The following is a 22,067-nucleotide window of genomic DNA, read 5'->3' as shown; positions in this document are numbered from 1 at the left end:
CCTTGTGTTGCACCTGTGTTGACCACCAGCAAGGAAGAGATTTTATCACCAATCCTTACTGACGTTTGTTTCCTGATGAGGAAGTCAAGGATCCAATTCTAGAGGGAGGCAGAGAGGCCCAGGTTTTGAAGCTTGATTGGTACTGAATAAACCCTTGCATTGAATTGCACATTGCAATGAGCCTTATTATTCTCACCCAAACTTTGTTCATGAATGTTGGGCACTCAGTGAAGTCAGTGTCAACAACAAATGGCGGTTCTAAAGACTGATCACTGTAGGATACCACACCCTTCACAACATCCAGTGTCTGGTATAAAGAGAAAGGGAGCTAGGTTCTTGCTCTGGCTACTTTTACACAGAATGGAACAATCTGCCACTTGTGTTGGTCCGCTTTGCAAACAACTCGTCATCCATCGAGCCTGTGACTGTAAATTCTTGTGGTTACAGCCATGGCCACACACAGCAGATTCTGCACGATCTGCAACAAGTTTGACACTCTGCAGACACCTCTGTGATTTCCTGTTCATGTGGCAGCACTCCATGTAAATGGTTGGGGGGGGGGGTGTAGTTTGCTGTGATGGAGACTGCATTGCATCCACCACTTTCTGTAGCTTTTGACGTCTCCGGGCATTGATGTTTCCGTACCGGGCCGTGATGCAACCAGTCAGGATACTACACTTTCTCAAGAGATTATACAGAGGCTGGAAATCTTGAGCAACACATGCAAAATGGTGAAGGAACTCAGCAATTACTCTGGCTTCTTCCTCCTTTCTTTCTAGTCCTGATGAAGGGCTGCAGCCCGGAATGTCAACTGTTTATTATCTCCTTAGATGCAGCTGGACTTGTGGAGTTCCTCCAGCATTTTGAGTATGGTGTGCAGCAAACTATATGGACAAAAGGCGTTGCCACAGAACAAAATCTTCCATCATCAAGCCCCCTCACCATGCACTCTCGTTACCACCATCAGGCACAGGAATTACAGAATGCTTAGGCCCCACATCACCAGGTTCAGGAACAGGTATTACACTACAACCATCAGGTGCCTGAAACAGTGTAGACAGCTTCACTCACCACACTCTGAGCTGATTCTACAACCTACAACTCACTTTCAAGGACTCTTTACAACTCATGTTCTCAGTATTATTTTTATTTGGACAGGTTGTCTTCTTCTGCACATTGGTTGCTTATCAATATTTGTCTGTTTATATATAGTTTTTTTAACAAATTCTATTGCATTTCTTTTATCCCCCTGTAAATGCCTGCAAGAAAATGAATCGCAGGGTAAGATAATAAACTTATTTTGAACTTTGAACTTCCAGTCGGTAAGTTTCTTGGTAACTTTACCCTCATTCCCACCTTGTGTTGAGATTTGAACTCTGTTGCTTTCTCCTTCACAGCTGCCATGACAGGCACCCGTAGAACATGCACTGCTTGTACCAGACTTGTGCTGGATTGCACTTTGCTGCCGGAGATTATTCCTCAACGCCATTCCTGCTGAGGTCACAATCTGGATCAAATGTGAGACACAAGAGGCTGCAGATGCTGGAATGTGGAGCGAGGGGAAAGAAAACTGCTGGAGGAACTCAGACAGTCAGGCAGCCTCTGCAGAGAGAAATGGACAGCTGATGTTTCGGGTTGAGACTGAAAGGGTAGAGGTGGGATAGCCAGTAGAAAGAAGGAGGGGAAGGGGTGGAACAGGTGATGGGTGCACCCAGGTGAGGGGGATGATTGGCAGATGGAAGGCAGGAGAGTGGAAGTAAAAGTAGGTAACGGTGATGAAGAGCTGCAGATGATGGGATCTGATACGGGAGGAAAGTGGAGCACAGAACTACATAACAGGGACTAGGGTGGGGAAGGGCATGTTCTTTGTGCCTAGCAGTTTAAAACTGGACCGGATATTACTTAAGACACAAATAAATCTATCTTGCAAAGTACAATTTAAAACTCTAAAAATAGCAGCATTTTTCAATACAAAATTGCAAGTTACTCACAGTTCCTCCTATTTACTGACTGCACAAACCCAAAGCCCAAAGTGGAAGCTCAACGTCTGCAGGCCTGAGCCCGAGCCCGCTGAAGGCTGAAAAACACGGCGTGTCCTGGGGTTAGAAGCCTCTGTATGTGAGTGGTGGGTGGGAGTAGTGGGGTTTGTTTCGCTGCTGTTTTGGTTCTTGTTGTGGTGTGTTGGTTGCTACCACAAATTACACACTTCACTGTGTTCTCCTGCGTACTTCAACCTTGAACTCTACGGTAAAGTTAGTTAAGATACTGTTTCAGCTCCCGTCCTTCCTCATACAGACACTGGTATAAAGCAGGAACTTACACAAATCGTACTTTTCCCACTGCACACCCAACAGCCCCCATTGCCTTGTTCCACTTCCACATTGACCTGGTACCCACTTACACTGGAGACTATTTACTAAACCTCACACCTTTGGGATGTGGGATGAAACCGGCGGCACCCATCGGAAACCCACATGGTGTTCAGTGATTGGCATGTCCTGGGATAAATGCCGAGGGTCAAATCGAGGTCTGGGAGCCAAGACCCATTGACCAGAGTGAGTCCACTGGGGAGGTTCAGACCCAGAGTCTGCAGGCTCAAGTCCATGTCCACTGGACGCCGCAGGCCTGTCTTGGGGTTAAAGAATAGTGTATGTGCAAAGGTGGGAGGGAGGAACATGGCTTGTTTTTGCTATTGCTGTTTTGTTGCACGTTGTGTTCTGTGTGAGCATTGCGGGTGTGGTATTAGGTACAGAATGTGTGGCGACATTTGTGCATTTTCCCCAGCACACCCTCTGGTGCGTTGGTTGTTGTAGTAAACAACTCAATTCAGTGCGTGTTTTTCGATGTACACACGATAAACAAGCCTGAATCTTGAATGGGGGTGAACCTGTGAACTCCGCACAGGCAGCACCAGGTCTTTGGAGCTATGAGGCAGTGGTGCTCACCACAGTGCCGCTTTGACCCCTAACGATTTTGCTTCCTGTGGTGTATTAGACCAGCAAGTCAGTAATATGTTTCAGAGCCAACCTCTGTCGGTAAAATATTTTTTTCTCCTTCTCTCTTGGAGCACCCAGTGTCTCTGTGTTCTCAACATGACCTTCTACCTTGTAGCAAGAAAGACCTTTCCATCCTTCCCAGCAGGACTAAGAAGGTCTCGCCTGCTCTTCCACATGGTGCTAGGTGGCCGCTGTTGCCTGCTCTCTCATCCCACTTCCAGCTGAGGTGATGACACCACAACACTCAAGTCTCCGTTGTTCCTCATTCCCTTATCCTCAGTGATCAAGAACCAACTTCATGAATCGAGGATCAACCTTAGCTACCAGATACATTCAACATCTGCTGTGGTGTGTTGGTCGGGGTGCAACATACAACAAAAAACGACATTCAACAATTATAAATTGTCTTCTTTTGCACATCGGTAGCATGCCAGTGTTTGCGTGTAGGTTTTCATTAATTCTGTTGCATTTCCTTTTTCTATTGTGAATGTCTGCAAGAAAATGAATCTCAGTGTAGAATATGGTGACATATAGGTACTTTGAACTTTGAATAAAGAATTACATGTAAAAATGAATTATATATTAAAAAGCTAATAAAATTGGAGGTTAAAGGATGAATATGGAATAAAATGGGCATAAGTACATTAAGCAACACACACAAAAGGTTTCTGTCCCCTCCCTCACCTTTTAACTCTACTCTTTTTTCCTCCAGTCCTGCCAAAGGGTCCCAGCCCAAAACTTTGACTGTACTTTTTCCCATAGATGCAGCCTGGCTTGCTCAGTTCCTCCAGCATTTTGTGTGTGTTGCTTGTATTTCTGCAGATTTTCTCATTTGTGATAAATACATCAATGCCAGCATGTATTTACAATGTAGATAGCATGATAAAATGTGGTTTAATGCATTTACAGTGCAGTGACAGGGGCAACAGAGAGAGGTGGGGTTCTCTCTGCACTGGAGTCTAATGATGTTGTCCTTTGGTTTGGAGATTGCCTTCACCATCTTTTTCCTTCCTTCCTCTTGGTGCTTATGCAATTTTAGAGTACTCCCCCACCCCCGCACACAGGAATTTTGCACCCACTCTACCTGTTCTTCTGGCACGTGGAGTGCTTGGAATCCCAGACTGACTGCTGTCTGTGAGGATGATCCCGGATCCCAACAACTATCTGCATGCCATTCATGGTGCCCCTCCTTGCCAGGGATCAGTGCCATTTTCAGTACCGATGATGGCATGCGTAGGCATGATTCTAAAACCAGTCTTGCTGTGCTGGCAGGTAACGTCTGGAGGGCTCCAGGACAAGGGTGTGTGCTTATTGCAATGTGTTCATGTCACACATATCTCGTGTCACGTACTCATGTTATAGAGTCATTGGGCACAACAGCTCAGAAACAAGCCCTTCATCCCTCCTCGTCTATGCCAGCCCGGTTTTCGGCCCAGGACCATCAACTCAAACTTCCATAACCTCTCTCATTTATGTACTTGTTCAAACTTCTTTTAAGTGTTACAACAGAACATCCATCCATCATTTCCACTGGCAATTCATTCCTTATACCCACCACATTGCTCCTCAGGACCTCTTTCAACCTTTCTCTTCTCTGTGATGTTGATACTTTCCCTGCTCTTCAAAGTCAAAGTCACATTTATTGTCACAAACACAAGTATGCACACGTGCAATGAAAAACTTACTTGCAGCAGCATCATTTTACACTCTCAGGAATCCTCACCAATGCCCCTACTTTCTGAGGAGGCTGAAGAGAGCTGGGTTTTGCACATCCATACTCACATCATTCTACAGACGTACAGTAGAGAACATCCTGCATCGCATGGGAATTGCACTGCAGTGGACAGGAGGACTCTTCAACAAGTAGCCAAAATTACCCAACACATCACCAACACCGGCCTCAAGGACATACTGTATATACAGAAAGGTGCCAGTAACATCATGAAGGATTCCATCTACCCATCTCATGGACCATTCATCTCACTCCCATAAGGAAGAAGGCTATGTAGCATCCACACCAGGGCCACCAGACACAAAACCAGTTACTTTCCCCAAGCAGTAAGGCTGATCAACACCTCCACCCACTAACCCACCCCTCCACACCCCCAACCACCACTACTTCATAATTTCCTGTCAGTCACCTTATGTACAATGTCTAACGCCACTTTATGGGCATTAATCTATGTATATATACTATCTTATGTATTTATATTTGTTGTGTTTTTAATTATTATTTTGTTCTTTATCTTATTGTGTTTTTATTTGTACTACATCAGAACCAGAATAACAAATATTTTGTTGTGCTTTACACTTGCATGCTGGAAATGACATTAAACAATCTTGAATCACAGGCACGTAGCGTCATATAAGCAGCATTCACAAGAAAAACATTATTTATTCATAAATTATGCACAATTTTAAAGGAAAGAACACAATTCAAACCACCAAGAGCACCGCATTGCAAAGTGATCAAAGTGGTCAGTATTGCTTGACTGAGGCAGTGATTAGGATTTTGCCAGTTGGTTCAGGGACTGAACGGTTTAAGGAAGGAAGCTGTTCCTCAAGCTGGTGGCGAAGGACTTCATGCTTCTGTACCCCCTGCCCAGTGGGAACTGTGAGAAGATGGCATGGCCTGAGTGGTGGACCATCTGACGATGGATTAATTAATTAATTGAGATACAGCACAGAGTAGACCCTTCTGACTCGTCAAACTTCACCGCCCAGCAACCCCCGATTTAACCCCAGGACGATTTACAATGACCAATTAACCTATGTCTTTGGAATGTGATGTTGTCTTCTTGAAACAGCACCTCCTGTAAATGCCACTGAGGGTGGGGAGTCATGTGCCACAATGTATTGGGCAGAATCCACTGCTCTCTGCGGATTCTTACATTCCTGTGTATTCGAATTGCCAGACCTGCAATCATTCAGGATACTTTCAATGGTCCATCTGTAGAAGTTTGTTACAGAGTTCAACGACAAGCTGAATCTCCTTAACCTCCTAAGAAAGTAAAGATGCTTTGTGAATCGTTCTTCATCTACAATCATAGGGCCAGGCACGCTGTCCCAAAAATACCCCAGCTCCTCTTGAATAGAAGCAATATCTACCCCTAAGGTAGTCACTGACCCCAAGGAAAGCTTTCTTATGATCAGTGACAGTTTCCTTGGGAGCTGTTTATGCTCTGTTGCTGAGTTTGATGAACAGTACAGCCTGTATGATATAAAGAATAGCCAGTGGTTCCACACTCTGACATGTGTACATTGACTGCTGTACCTGAGCATCTCCACCACATGAACCAACGCTTATGTAGGGTTCTTAGTACCAGTAGGCGCGGTGTTAACTGTTCAGGCTAACAAAATGGCTTCTCTGTATTTTATAACGAAATGGCTTCTCTGTAATGCTTTAATGGGATCCCGTGTCTCATATGTTTGGGTTATGGGTATTGATAAGGGGAAAACTAACCAATGGAGAATTGTTATGCTATCTTGTCTGTGTAAGCTGAGCGGGAGTTTGCGGTCATTTTCGGGAGGAGAGCGAGGAGGACGGACAGCGAGGAGTGTGAAGCGGGCAGCGGTCCCAGGGTGATGGATACTGGACGTCGGCGGTTCGGACGGTGGCTGAAGGCTCAGTAGGTCGTTGTGGAAGATAACCGGAGGCGTGAGCTCCAACATATTAAAATATGTGCACAAACTGATAAACTGATTATTACTTTGGCACCTTTAGGTTATCTGTTTCTACTAACACATCACTAAGAAATCACTATAAAGTTGCAATTATTTACTCACTTTTGGTTATTGTCTGGTATTTGTATTGTGAGCGCGTACTGGGGGGGGCATTACATCGTATTTACACAGAAGTATTGCACAACTGGCGGGGCGACAGCGGTTTACCCTTGGCGAACGGGGGTCAATTGGGGGCACGGAGGCTACACTTAGAAACTGGGAAAGCCAGCAGCCTTCACTGGATGAGATCCCATTGCCAGCACAGGTCCGGGAATACGCTCCAGAGGACAGCCCACGATAATGGGCTCCAAAAGCTCACCGAAAGCCAGTGCTCCCAGCCAGCAGGAGGGCCAGGAGGCCGATTAGGCACACTACAAAAACAGGAAGGTGAGAGGGTCACGGACAATGTGGCAGAGTGACATTGTGTAGTTCAACACTGTAGGAAAATAATGAGATTCTCTCATCAAAGGAGGATTCTCATGAAGATCCCCAAGGAAGGAATGGATCATAAAAAGAGCTTTGGGCACATTGGTCTTCAAAAATCAAAGTAATGAATACAGGATTTTGGGATGTTACGCTGAAGATGTAAAAGATGTTAGTGAGGTCTAATTTGGAGTAGTTGTGTACAGTTTTGGTCACCTATGTACAAGAAAGATCTCAGTAAGATTGAAAGAGTGCAGAGAAAATTTTCAAGGACATTGCCAGATCTTGAGGAGCTGAGTTAGAGGAAAAGATTGAATAGGTTAGGACTTTATTCCCTGGAGCATAGGAGAATGAGGGGAAGATTTGATATACAAAATTATGAGGTGTAGGAAGGGTAAGTACAAACAAGCTTCTTGCACTGAGGTTGGGAGAGACTAGAACTAGTAGACATGGGTTAGGGATGAAAGGGGAAACATTGAAGGGAAACTAGAGAGGGCATTTCTTCACTCAGAGGATGGAGCAAGTGTGGAATGAGCTGCCAATGGAAGTGGTGGATGTGGAACTTTTAAGAGAAGTTCAGATAAATACACGGATGGGAGGGTTTTGTAAGGTAAAGGTCCAGGTACAGGTCAATGAGACTAACAGAATAATAGTTTGACACGGACTAGTTGGGCCTGCTTCTGAGCTCTCATGCTCTATGACCATTGATTGGAGATTCTATCTTCCACACACACCACTCACGTTCGCTCACCAACAAGAGAAAGGATAAAATATCTTTGTGATGGTGGATAATGGCGTTCAGTGCAGATTCCCCTGTATGATTAAGACTACATCAAGGGACAGATCCCTGATCTAATCACGCACTGGTCTTACAACAGGTCCACATTGCTTAAAGCTCTCTGAAGTCTGCTCAGAATCCAGGAAGAGATTGACCCTGGCTATGCAACTTACACATGCTGTCAAGTCAGACCCACATCGCTGGCAGTCATCTCCACCGCGAGGCAATATAAGTCAGGTCTGAAGTCTACACAGAGATGATGTTAACCACACCAGACATCACTGCCAATTCAGCATTTCTCACAGCTCCCTCCGTCAGATGTTCCGGTATCGAAGTTTCTCAGAGCACAACGTGTGGGGAAGATTTTCTCTGAGGGAAGAATTAACAGGCAGTCTGCAGCCACATCAGGCATTGACAAGAGTTATGTAGCAGGTCTGGGAGAAGTCTTTATTGCCAAACTGGGTAGAACAGAGGAACTACAAAAAAAAATGAATGTACATAAGTTAGGAATTTAGATAATGCTCTTCTGAAAGAGCTGCCCTGTCCAAACCTATCTTCCCATACTGGATCCAAAGCTTCAAACTTTTGAAGGTAATAGTCAGGCCTTTTATTAATGTAATGAGGTTGAGGTGCGGACTCTCCCACCCTCTTGGGAAACACACTTTTTCCTGTACTGCTCTCCAGTCCTAATTACTTCAAACCCACACCAGCTGGAACATAATTCCTTCCTCTGTACTCTGCCTAGGCCTCCCAGTTTTTTTTTATGTACCTGGATAAAATCTCCCCTCTGTTCCAAAGTAAATAAAACCCACCTTTTCCAATCATTCCTCACAGCTACAATTTTCCACTCCCTTGTAATCCCTGAATGCCCCTAAGTAAGGCAATACTATACTAAACATTTGAAAGCACTTGTCAGCAGGAGTTCTCAATCTGTTCTGGCCATGCAGCAATGAATTTCAACGTGTCCAATCTGCCACCTTATTAAGTTAGGAGTTAAAAAAATATATCATTGTGTCATTTCTTGTGTTCACAATCAATGGTTTTATTTGACACAGTGACTAACACCAGTTCCGATTTGGAAACCCACACCCTCCCGTCTGGAAGAATACTGTCAAGTCATTGAATGATGGCAGTTAGTTTTCAATAGATACAGCATCACACCACCCAGACCCAAATCAGAGCGCACCATGGCCTTGTTGGAATGATGTTATTTCACATCTACTTTCAGCAGAGACGTCCACACCTCGAACCCTCACTTGCCAACATTCTGGACCACCACGAAACTCTGTGAAACTCTGGAAGGTTAAAGGGGTCTGGTGCAAACAAAAAAAAAATCAAAATGTACCATGGATGATATTTTTAAGTGAAAACAAACCTTATAAACGTGCAGCAGGAACTTACCCCATATGTTTTCTGTAATGTTTTGTAACTTCAAAACATTAAACTAATTCAAAGAAAGATATGGGAGTACTGGAATGCAGGTGTAACTTCGTCTTTACATTAAGCAAGGCACATAGATATAACGTGGCAGTGTGATAACATATACAATTAATGTATTTTTACATATTACCTGTAATTATTTAAACAAACAAGAATGCTTAATCAAATGACATATATACAAGATTACTCAAATATTATTGAAATATTAAATACACAACATTTTCCCTTAAACTTTAGGCCCAATGCGCTGTAAACCTTTAATCTCTCAATCCACATCATCGTGGCACCTTACTGTCTACCTGCACTGCTGTTCCTCTTGACTGGAACACAGCATTCTGCATTCTGATTTGCACCACCTCGATGTACTGAGTACAGGCATGATCTGCAAGCATAGTGTGCAAAACAAAGTTTTTCACTGTAACACACACAAAATGCTGGGGGAGCTCAGCAGGTCAGGCAGCATCCACAGAGGGGAATAAACAGTTGACCCTTCAGGCCAAGACTTTTATCAGGGTTTGAAAGGAAGAGGGAGGTGAGTGGGGGAGGGAGAGAAGAACAAGCTGGCAGGTAACCAAGTGAGGGGGGTGGTGGGTATTGGGGAAGGGAAAAAGAAGTGAGAATCTGGAAGGAGACAGATGGAAGAGGTAAAGGGTGGAAGAAGAAGTAAACTAATAGGATATGATTTCATACCATATAAATCATTAAAAGTAAATCTGATTCTGACACTCCCAACCACTACTTTATCATTTTCCTGTCAGAATTACCCTATGCACAGACACTTTATGGACATATAATCAATCAATGTATATAAGCTATCTTATGTATTTATATTTATTGTGTTTTTATAATATTATTGTTTTCTTTATCTTACTGTGTTTTTTTTCTGTTGCATTGGATCCGGAGTAACAATTATTGCGCTCTCCATTACACTTGCGTATGAGAAATGACATTAAACAATCTGGAATTGAATCTTGAATTATTGTCACATGTATAAGTACCACTCTCCACTTTCTATAGGGATCACTCTCTAGTGACTCCCTTGTTCACTTGTCCTCCCCACTGATCTACTGCACTTACCCCTCTGAGTGTAAAGATTGCTGCACCTCCTGACCTATAACACACAACCACACTCACAGAAAACCACACACACACACAACCACAGTACACCCACACACACACACACACAACCACACACACACACACACACACACACACACACACACACACACACACACACACACACACACACACACCCTTTTTGTGTCTCCTTGCAGTGCTCCATCCCAAAGGGCACCATGTGGTTCAAAGTTCAAAGTACATTTATTATCAGAGTATATATATGTCACCATATACAACCCTGAGATTTAATTTTCTTGTGGGCATTCACAATAAATGCAAACAAAACAAACAAAATAATAATAATAAATAAGCAATAAACATCGAGAACATGAAATGAAGAGTCCTTGAAAGAGAGAGGTTGTAGGAACAGTTCAGAGTTGGGACGAGTGAAGTTGAACCAATTTATCTCCTCTGGTTCAAGAACCTGATGGCTGAGGGGCAATAACTGTTCTTGAACCTGGAGGCATGGATCCAGAGGTTCCTGTATTTCCTTCCTGATGGCAGCAGTGAGGAGAGCATGGCCTGAATGAAGGGAGTCCTTGCTGATGGTTGCTGCTTTCCTGTGACAGCGCACCATGTACAAACGTTTGTACATGTGCTCAATGGTGGAGAGGGCTTTACCCATCGGGGATGGGTCACATCCATTACTTAATGTACGTAGGCTTCTCCATTCAAGGACATTGGTGTTTCCATACCAGGCTGTGATGAACCAGTCAATATACTCTCCTTCGCACATCAATAGAAGTTTGCCAAAGTTTTAGATAACATTCCAAATCTTCGCTAACTTCTAAGAAAGTAGAGACGCTGCAGTGCTTTCTTTGTAATCGTGCTTACATGCTAGACCCAGGACAGATCCTTTGGAAAGATAACACTAAGGAATTTAAATTTGTTGACCCTCTCCACCTCCAATCTCCGATGAAGAACACTGGCAAGGATAACGGCAGAAACATAAAAGTCAGAGAGGGCACATAATAGAGCAAAAATTAGTGGGAATTTAGAGGATTGGGAAGCTTTTAAACACCAACAGAAGGCAACTAAAAAGTCATAAAGAAGGAAAAGATGGAAAACAAAGGTAAGCTAGCCAGTAATATCATAGAGGATACCAAAAGTTTATTCAGATACATTAAGTGTAAAAGAGAGGTGAGAGTAAATATCAGAGCACTGGAAAATGATGCTGGAGAGGTAGTAATGGGTTCAAGGAAATGGCAGGCAAACTGATTAAGTACTTTGCATCAATTTTCCTTGTGAAAGACACAAGCAGTAGGCCAGAAGTTGAAGAGTCTCACAGGGCAGAAGTGTGTGGAGTTGCCATTAGTAGGGATAAGGTTCTTGGGAAACTAAAAGATCTGAAGGTAGATAAGTCACCTGGACCAGATGGCTGAAGAGATTTTGGAGGCCTTAGTAATGATCTTTCAAGAATCAATTTATTCTGGCATGATTCCAGAGGAATGGAAAATTGTAAATGTCACTCCATTCTTCAAGAAGGGAGAGAGGCAGGAGAAAGGAAATTATAGGCTAACTAGTCTTACCTCAGTAATTGTGAAGACTTGGGAGTCAATCGCTAAAAATGTGGTTTTGGGGTACTTGGAGGTACATGATAAAATAGGTTGTAGTCAGCATGGTTTTCATAAGGCAAAATCTTGCCTGACAATCTGTTGGAATTTTTTGAAGAAATAACAAGCAGGATAGACTAAGGAAAATTGGAGGATGTTGTATACTTGGATTTTTGAAAGGCCTTTAACATTGTGCTATATTTGAGACTGCTTAGTAAGTTAAGAGTCCTTGGTATTACAGAAAAGAATCTACTGTGGGTAAAGCATTTACTAATATACAAGAGGCAAAGAGTAGCAATAAAGGGAGCCTTTTCCAGTTAGCTGCTGGTGACTAGTGATGTTCCACAGGGGTCTGTGTTGGGACTGCTTCTTTTTACGTTATATGTCAATAACTTTGATGACAGAATTGATGGCTTTGTAGCCAAGTTTGTGGACGATACGAGATAGGTGGAGGGGCAGATTGTTTTGAGGCTACAGAAGGACTTAGACAGATTAGGAGAATGAACAAAAGGTGGCAGATGGAATATAGTGTCGGGAAGTATATGGTCACGCACTTTGGTAGAAGAAGCAAAAAGGTAGGCTATTTTCTAAATGGACAGAGAATGCAAAAATCTGAGGTAGAAAAGGACTTAGTCCTTGTGCAGGATTCCCTAAAGATTAATTTGGAAGTGAGGAAGGCAAATGTGATATTGGCATTCATTTCAAGAGGACTACAATATAAAAGCAAGGATGTAATGTTGAGGCTTTATAAAGCACTGGTGAGGCCTCACTTGGACTATTGTGAGCAGTTTTGGGTCAATGTGCTGACATTGGAGAAGGCTCTAAGGAGGTTCATGAAAATGATTCCAGGATTGAAAGGCTTGTCAAATGAGAAATGTTTGATGGCTCTGGGCCTCTACTCACTGGAATTCAGAAGAATGAGGGGTGACTCATTGAAAACTATCAAATGTTGAAAGGCCTCAAAAGAGTGGATGTGGAGAGGATGTTTCCCGTGGTAGGGGAGTCTAAGAGGACACAGCCTCAGAATAGAGGGGTGTCCTTTTAGAGTGAATATGAGGAGGAACTTCTTTAGCCAGAGAGTGGTGAATCTGTGGAATTCGTTGACACAGGCGCCCGTGGCGGCCAAGTTTTTGGGCTTATTTAAGGCAGAAATTGGTAGATTCTTGATTAGTCAGGGTAGGAAGGGATATGGGGAGAAGGCATGGGTCTGAGAGAGAAAATGGTGAAGCTTGATGAAATGGTGGAGCAGACATGACTGGCCAAATCATCTAATTCTGTTCCTATATCTTATGGTTTTATACAGGTTTCCTCTTCCTGTAGTCAATAATCAGCTCCCTGGTCTTGCTGACATTGAGTGAGAGGTTATTGTTGTTTCAATCTTGCTCCAGTCACCACCCCACTCTCTGATCTCACTGTGAATTATTGTCTGACATCCACCAATTCAGAACCCAATGAATCAACCAACCTGCACGTCTTTGGGCTGTGGTAACCCGGAGTTTCCACATATTCATGGAGGTAACGTAGGCAGCACATGAGGTCTGGATTAAATCCCATCACTGGAATGTGGATTGGTACAGAGTGTGTGTGTGTGTGTGTGTGTGTGTGCAAGAGAGGTTAGCTTGTGTTAGCTTGTCTTTGAGCCGGGGGTGGGAAGAGAGAGAAGGGAAAGGGGAAAGAGGATGAATTTGAATGAATGTGGGTACAGTAGAAATCTGTCATTTTAAAGTAATGTCTACAATGATTCCATCTAAAGAAAGAGGTTGAGAGTCAGCAAAGTGGGAAGATGTGTCCAACAGTTCAGAGGCTTTAGAAAAATAGACCCTTTCACTTGGTAGTGAACTGCAGTGAATCCAGGCATCAGGTGAGGTTGGGATTGACAAACATGGACTTCTGATCTTCAGGGGAATTTGCAGCTGCTATCAGCTGAACTGATGGCTTCTGATCATGGTTTCCCACAGACATGAGATCTGAGCAACAGACGCACAATACTGGAGGAACTCAGCAGGTCAGGCAGCATCTATGGAGGGAAATAAACAGTTGACATTCTGGGAGCTGGGGAAGAACACTGTTCACTGAGATTTTCCACAAAACAGAAAACCAGATGCCTACAATGACATGTCCAAGATACCATGGGTATCACGATTCCTGCATCTGGAATCCAGGGGTGTTGTATTTATTGAATTCAAGAAGAAAGCCACTGTTTCTTGGTGTTGTAACCATAGCCATGGAATCAAGAAGTGGAAGGTTAGATTATAGTTATCCTATGTGACTATACATAAATGTACTGAATGTGAGAGGAACATAAGGAAAACAAGGAATGGGGAGCAGGAGCAGGCCATGTGGCCCATGCTCTCTCATTAAGTAAGAATTTAGCTGTGGTCAGTTCCACCTACCTGCCTTTTCCCCACAATCCTTAATTCCCTTGTAATGCAAAACAATCTATCCAACTCTGTCTCAAATATATTTACTGAAGTAGCCTCAACTGCTTCCCTGGGAAAACAGGTTCTCCTCATCTCCATTGTCAATCTACTCCCCTGGTCTGTCCCCCAGTCTTATTCTAAAGTGAATTAGACCCTGGAGGAGGCCACTCAGCCTCTCCAGGAGGCTCTGTCAGAGTGCTACGGAGGATCACCAGCTTGATTACTGGGTCTGGAGCTTGCTACATCAGGAGCCATTAAACCTCAGGGGCTCCCTAGCATTCAGCTTCTGCAGGGTACCGGTCAATAAGAGTACTGCCTTTGCCAAAGAGTCATCATTGTTGCTCCTTAGTGAGCTGGCTGCTGCAAATTCAGAGATGGAGAAGGGGTAGTGGGCTGGTTAGATTTTGTGAGATCAGGGGATAGGTTGAGACGGACAATGTGGCATCAGAGTTGGCAATGAATCGATTGGGAGAGTCCAGAGGGAGGAGACCAGATGGACCAGGAATTCTAAAGACAAGGGTCTGATTCCTGGCTAAACATGTAGGTGTGGAGCTGAGGGCATTGTTCGGTGTGAGATTCATTCAGATGTTGACATAAGGAGGAGAAACTGAGGCCACTGCCGAGGGCTGATTGCCACTACTAAAGGACCAAGACTGGGAGAAGAGGCTGGATGGGACAAAAGTGACAGGGTTTACTAGATTCAGAGAAACACTAGAAGTCAAGCGCTTTTGGAGTTTGTGACCTTTGATGTATGAAAGGGATGATAAAAGTTGAATCAGAGGATTTCATAGAGTCATACAGCACAGAAACAGACCCTTTGGCCCACCAAATCCATGCCTGCCTGTCATCTGATTGTCCAATCTAACTACACCTGGAACCCAATGCCTTTTTTTTGCCGGTAGGGGGTGAGAGGATTGTTGCTTGCTATCGCTTACACATGGGGAGGGGAACTTTGGGGTTCTAACATTTAACTGTCGTTCATTCTTTGGGGAACTCCTCTGTTTTTTGTGGATGTTTGTGAAGAAAAAGCATTTCAGGATGTATATTGTATACATTTCTCTGACATTAAATATACCTTTGAAAGCCTTGAATATGGACCCCTCCATAACCCTCTGATCCACGTACCTATCCAGACATCTGAGGAACATACCACAGGCCATAAGAGATAGGAACAGAATGAGGCTATTCAGCCCATTGAGTCTACTCTGCCATTTCATCATGGCTGATTTATTATCCCTCTCAACCCCATTCTCTTGCCTTCTCCCTGTAACCTTTGACACCCTTACTAATCAAGAACTTATCAACCTCAATTTAAAATGTACCAATGACTTGGCCTCCATCACTGTCTGTGGCAAAGAATTCCACAGTTTCATGACCCTCTCCATGAAGAAATTCTTTTTCATACAAGGCTAAAGGCTTAATCTACAATTACTGATTAGGTCGCAACTCAGCGTTGCTATCATAACAATTGCAAGGAATTCCAATGTCTTTTCCATGTGCATTGAACAATCAAATAGGTGTTGTGCATCTACATATACCACAGCTCAGCAACAATGGCCTAGAAGCTTTTTGTGCCTGTAAAGACATATTAAAATGATTTGACATATCAGGAGGGGGGAAGGGGGGGGGCTGGATGTGGAGGAAAAACGAGCCAGCATGCCTCTAAGATCCAGAGGACTGGTGGTTCTGCAGAGAGCGGTGGAGAGCTGACATGTGGCACTGGGCCTGGTGATGATCAGTGATTCAAGGATAAATTGAACTTATCTCTGATCAGAGGCAGGTCCAGGTAGATCGAACATATCTCTGATTACAGGTGAATCTGGATAGATCGAACATATCTCTGAACACAGGCGAATCTGGATAGATCGAACATATCACTGATCACAGGCAGATCCAGATAGATTGACATATCTCTGATCACAGGTGAAACTGGACAGATCGAACATATTTCTGATCACGGGCGAATCTGGATAGATCGAACATATCTCTGATCACAGGCGAATCTGGATAGATCAAACATATCACTGATCACAGGTGAATCTGGATAGATCAAACATATCTCTGATCACAGGCAGATCCAGATAGATTGACATATCTCTGATCACAGGCGAAACTGGATAGATCGAACATATCTCTGATCACAGGTGAATCTGGATAGATCAAACATATCACTGATCACAGGCAGATCCAGATAGATTGACATATCTCTGATCACAGGTGAATCTGGATAGATCGAACATATCACTGATCACAGGCGAATCTGGATAGATCGAAAATATTACTGATCACAGGTGAACCTGGATAGATCGAACATATCACTGATCACAGGCGAATCTGGATAGATCGAACATATTACTGATCACAGGCAGATACAGATAGATTAACATATCTCTGATCACAGGTGAATCTGGATAGATCGAAAATATTACTGATCACAGGTGAACATGGATAGATCGAACATATCACTGATCACAGGCGAATATGGATAGATCGAACATATCTCTGATCACAGGCATATCTGGGTAGATTGACATATCTCTGATCACAGGTGAATCTGGATAGATTGACATATCACTCATCACAGGGGAATCTGGATAGATCGAACATATCACTGATCACAGGCAGATCTGGATAGATCGAACATATCACTGATCACAGGCAGATATGTATAGATCGAACATATCTCTGATCACAGGCAAATCTGGATAAATCGAACATATCTCTGATCACAGGCATATCTGAATACATGGAACATAACACTGATCACAGGTGAATCTGGATAGATCGAACATATCACTGATCACAGGCAGATCTGGATAGATCGAACATATCACTGATCACAGGCAGATCTGGATAGATCGAACATATCTCTGATCACAGGCAAATCTGGATAGATCGAACATATCTCTGATCACAGGCAGATCCAGATAGATTGACATATCACTGATCACAGGCAGATCCAGATAGATTGACATATCTCTGATCACAGGTGAATCTGGATAGATGGAACATGTTTCTGATCACAGGCGAATCTGGATAGATCGAACATATCTCTGATCACAGGCATATCTGGATAGATCGAACATATCACTGATCACAGGCAGATATGTATAGATCGAACATATCTCTGATCACAGGCAAATCCAGATAGATTGACATATCTCTGATCACAGGTGAATCTGGATAGATGGAACATATCTCTGATCACAGGCGAATCTGGATAGATCGAACATATTACTGATCACAGGCAGCTCCAGATAGATTGACATATCCCTCATCACAGGCTGATCTGGATAGATCGAACATATCACTGATCACAGGCAGATCCAGATAGATTGACATATCTCTGATTACAGGCGAATCTGGATAGATAGAACATATCACTGATCACAGGCAGATCCAGATAGATTGACATATCTCTGATCACAGGCAAATCTGGATAGATCGAACATATCTCTGATCACAGGTGAATCTGGATAGATCAAACATATCACTGATCACAGGCAGATCCAGATAGATTGACATATCTCTGATCACAGGTGAATCTGGATAGATCGAACATATCACTGATCACAGGCGAATATGGATAGATCGAAAATATTACTGATCACAGGTGAACCTGGATAGATCGAACATATCACTGAGCACAGGCGAATCTGGATAGATCGAACATATTACTGATCACAGGCAGATACAGATAGATTAACATATCTCTGATCACAGGTGAATCTGGATAGATCGAAAATATTACTGATCACAGGTGAACCTGGATAGATCGAACATATCACTGAGCACAGGCGAATCTGGATAGATCGAACATATTACTGATCACAGGCAGATACAGATAGATTAACATATCTCTGATCACAGGTGAATCTGGATAGATCGAAAATATTACTGATCACAGGTGAACCTGGATAGATCGAACATATCACTGATCACAGGCGAATCTGGATAGATCGAACATATCTCTGATCACAGGCATATCTGGGTAGATTGACATATCTCTGATCACAGGTGAATCTGGATAGATTGACATATCACTCATCACAGGCGAATCTGGATAGATCGAACATATCACTGATCACAGGCAGATCTGGATAGATCGAACATATCACTGATCACAGGCAGATATGTATAGATCGAACATATCTCTGATCACAGGCAAATCTGGATAAATCGAACATATCTCTGATCACAGGCATATCTGAATACATGGAACATAACACTGATCACAGGTGAATCTGGATAGATCGAACATATCACTGATCACAGGCAGATCTGGATAGATCGAACATATCACTGATCACAGGCAGATATGTATAGATCGAACATATCTCTGATCACAGGCAAATCTGGATAAATCGAACATATCTCTGATCACAGGCATATCTGAATACATGGAACATAACACTGATCACAGGTGAATCTGGATAGATCGAACATCTCACTGATCACAGGCAGATCCAGATAGATTGACATATCTTTGATCACAGGCGAATCTGGATAGATCGAACATATCACTGATCACACGCGAATCTGGATCGATCGAACATTTCCCTGATCACAGGCGGATCTGGATAGATCGAACATATCACGGATCACAGGCAGATTAAGATAGACTGAAATATCTCTGATCACAGGTGAATCTGGATAGATCGAACAAATCTCTGATCACAGGCAGATCCAGATAGATTGACATATCACTGATCACAGGCAGATCCAGATAGATTGGCATATCTCTGATCACAGGTGAATCTGGATAGATGGAACATGTTTCTGATCACAGGCGAATCTGGATAGATCGAACATATCTCTGATCACAGGCAGATCTGGATAGATCGAACATATCACTGATCACAGGCAGATATGTATAGATCGAACATATCTCTGATCACAGGCAAATCCAGATAGATTGACATATCTCTGATCACAGGTGAATCTGGATAGATGGAACATATCTCTGATCACAGGCGAATCTGGATAGATCGAACATATTACTGATCACAGGCAGCTCCAGATAGATTGACATATCCCTCATCACAGGCTGATCTGGATAGATCGAACATATGACTGATCACAGGCAGATCCAGATAGATTGACATATCTCTGATCACAGGCGAATCTGGATAGATCGAACATATCACTGATCACAGGCAGATCCAGATAGATTGACATATCTCTGATCACAGGCGAATCTGGATAGATCGAACATATCTCTGATCACAGGTGAATCTGGATAGATCAAACATATCACTGATCACAGGCAGATCCAGATAGATTGACATATCTCTGATCACAGATGAATCTGGATAGATCGAACATATCACTGATCACAGGCGAATCTGGATAGATCGAAAATATTACTGATCACAGGTGAACCTGGATAGATCGAACATATCACTGATCACAGGCGAATCTGGATATATCGAACATATTACTGATCACAGGCAGATACAGATAGATTAACATATCTCTGATCACAGGTGAATCTGGATAGATCGAAAATATTACTGATCACAGGTGAACCTGGATAGATCGAACATATCACTGATCACAGGCGAATCTGGATAGATCGAACATATCTCTGATCACAGGCATATCTGGGTAGATTGACATATCTCTGATCACAGGTGAATCTGGATAGATTGACATATCACTCATCACAGGCGAATCTGGATAGATCGAACATATCACTGATCACAGGCAGATCTGCATAGATCGAACATATCACTGATCACAGGCAGATATGTATAGATCGAACATATCTCTGATCACAGGCAAATCTGGATAAATCGAACATATCTCTGATCACAGGCATATCTGAATACATGGAACATAACACTGATCACAGGTGAATCTGGATAGATCGAACATCTCACTGATCACAGGCAGATCCAGATAGATTGACATATCTTTGATCACAGGCGAATCTGGATAGATAGAACATATCACTGATCACACGCGAATCTGGATCGATCGAACATTTCCCTGATCACAGGCGGATCTGGATAGATCGAACATATCACGGATCACAGGCAGATTAAGATAGACTGAAATATCTCTGATCACAGGTGAATCTGGGTATATTGAACATATCTCTGATCACAGGCGAATCTGGATAGATCGAACATATCACGTATCACAGGCCGATCCAGATAGATTGACATATCTCTGATCACAGGTGAACCTGGATAGATCGAACATGTCACTGATCACAAGCACAGCTGGAGAGATCGAACATATCTCTGATCACAGGCGAATCTGGATAGATCGAACATATCTCTGAGCACAGGCAGATCCAGATAGATTGACATATCACTGATCACAGGCAGATCCAGATAGATTGGCATATCTCTGATCACAGGTGAATCTGGATAGATGGAACATGTTTCTGATCACAGGCGAATCTGGATAGATCGAACATATCTCTGATCACAGGCATATCTGGATAGATCGAACATATCACTGATCACAGGCGGATATGTATAGATCGAACATATCTCTGATCACAGGCAAATCCAGATAGATTGACATATCTCTGATCACAGGTGAATCTGGATAGATGGAACATATCTCTGATCACAGGCGAATCTGGATAGATCGAACATATTACTGATCACAGGCAGCTCCAGATAGATTGACATATCCCTCATCACAGGCTGATCTGGATAGATCGAACATATCACTGATCACAGGCAGATATGTATAGATCGAACATATCTCTGATCACAGGCAAATCTGGATAAATCGAACATATCTCTGATCACAGGCATATCTGAATACATGGAACATAACACTGATCACAGGTGAATCTGGATAGATCGAACATATCACTGATCACAGGCAGATCTGGATAGATCGAACATATCACTGATCACAGGCAGATATGTATAGATCGAACATATCTCTGATCACAGGCAAATCTGGATAAATCGAACATATCTCTGATCACAGGCATATCTGAATACATGGAACATAACACTGATCACAGGTGAATCTGGATAGATCGAACATCTCACTGATCACAGGCAGATCCAGATAGATTGACATATCTTTGATCACAGGCGAATCTGGATAGATCGAACATATCACTGATCACACGCGAATCTGGATCGATCGAACATTTCCCTGATCACAGGCGGATCTGGATAGATCGAACATATCACGGATCACAGGCAGATTAAGATAGACTGAAATATCTCTGATCACAGGTGAATCTGGATAGATCGAACAAATCTCTGATCACAGGCAGATCCAGATAGATTGACATATCACTGATCACAGGCAGATCCAGATAGATTGGCATATCTCTGATCACAGGTGAATCTGGATAGATGGAACATGTTTCTGATCACAGGCGAATCTGGATAGATCGAACATATCTCTGATCACAGGCAGATCTGGATAGATCGAACATATCACTGATCACAGGCAGATATGTATAGATCGAACATATCTCTGATCACAGGCAAATCCAGATAGATTGACATATCTCTGATCACAGGTGAATCTGGATAGATGGAACATATCTCTGATCACAGGCGAATCTGGATAGATCGAACATATTACTGATCACAGGCAGCTCCAGATAGATTGACATATCCCTCATCAC

General features: G+C 43.0%; 1 long non-coding RNA gene across 1 annotated transcript in view; it reads right to left on the bottom strand.

Annotated features, from left to right (window-relative positions):
• Positions 1-5,256: 5,256 nt before the first annotated feature.
• The window catches only part of LOC132398378 (uncharacterized), a 185,443-nt gene continuing 168,632 nt past the window's right edge, over positions 5,257-22,067 (bottom strand). The window contains exons 2-3 of the long non-coding RNA XR_009513637.1: positions 9,107-9,233; positions 5,257-8,396 (exon numbers count right to left, since the gene is read on the bottom strand). This is a non-coding gene — a long non-coding RNA (uncharacterized LOC132398378). The remainder of the gene's footprint in view (positions 8,397-9,106; positions 9,234-22,067) is intronic.

Source organism: Hypanus sabinus, chromosome 8 (assembly GCF_030144855.1).
Source record: "Hypanus sabinus isolate sHypSab1 chromosome 8, sHypSab1.hap1, whole genome shotgun sequence".
NCBI lineage: Eukaryota > Metazoa > Chordata > Chondrichthyes > Myliobatiformes > Dasyatidae > Hypanus > Hypanus sabinus.
Note: the sequence above shows the minus strand (reverse complement) of the source record. Positions and strands in the feature narration are given on the sequence as shown.